This window comes from Schistocerca piceifrons, chromosome 8 (genome assembly GCF_021461385.2).
Source record: "Schistocerca piceifrons isolate TAMUIC-IGC-003096 chromosome 8, iqSchPice1.1, whole genome shotgun sequence".
NCBI classification, from domain to species: Eukaryota; Metazoa; Arthropoda; class Insecta; order Orthoptera; family Acrididae; genus Schistocerca; species Schistocerca piceifrons.
Genome location: NC_060145.1, coordinates 18,375,582 through 18,376,794, shown reverse-complemented (window position 1 = coordinate 18,376,794; position 1,213 = coordinate 18,375,582).

The window sequence follows — 1,213 nt, the reverse complement described above, 5'->3', positions numbered from 1 at the left end:
TATATAAGAAAAAACTTATTTCGCTATTGAATGTTTCATTTCTGTGTGCAAACATCTTTCGCCTATTCACGTTAAGCATATTCAGTGGTCTTACTAGTCTCCGTCGTTTTTGAGGTCGTTGTTTTATAGGCTGATTCTTAATATTTCATGCACGCTGATATAAAAAATGAAACTCGTTTTGTTGAGTCAGGTCAGGTTTTATTGCTATTTCATGTTTTTAAATAAGGCACTTAAGAAATTTTTCAACATAAATATGCGGATTATGGTTTGAAAACTGTCTTATATTTGGATGAAGTCTAAATCATGTATACGAGATCGTACATTAACATCATTTTATGGAAGAAATGCTCTATTCAAAGACTTCCGTATGTGTTTTGTAACTGGAATGTCTCTCTTGAGGCACCAGGAATAGTCCACAAGCATGTTCTCATTCTCGCGAACCTGGTAACTTTCCTCCATGACTCTGATACACTTTATGAAGCTCACCCTGCCCCTGTCTATAGTCTCCACAGTTGTGTCAGCGAAGTAATCTAATGTGAGCTGAGAAAGTGCATTTTTATTGACATATGAACACCATGTATTTTGAAGTTTTGCCGAAATTTCTAGACTGTATTTTCATGTTTTGGGCTCATATAGATGCCAAGAAGTATTTTTTATTATAGATTTCAATACCAGACAGGCATTTATCACTGTATCCTCCACACTCTCATAGAATTGTGAGTCTTTCATCAGCTCGCTGATCTGAGGGCCATAAAAAATACCTGGATTAAATCTAGCCTCAATGAAACATGGAAATTTGTTTTAACAAAGTATGAAACGTCCCCTTTGAACAATTTATACATGACTGTGCTTAAACTGACACACAATATTTTTAGCGCAACGCAATCTGACTTTCAAAAATCCCTACAAAAGAATGGCCCTGAGTAACATTAAACTATACCTTTCAGAAATCACTTACCTCGCAAAAATCTTGGTTACTCGAACTACTGCAATACAGCGAGCACCACTACTGCCAGCTAAATAAAAGATTCAAACTACGGAAGGCACTAACTACTGATAGGCATAGTTAGCAAATGAAAGATTTTAATAGAGAACAAACAATGTATTTACCTTAATAGTCATAATATATGTAGCAGTTCATGATAAATTACAAAACTCCGCCATCTCTCTCCCCACATCCACCACTGCTGGCGGCTCACCTCCAACTGCGCTA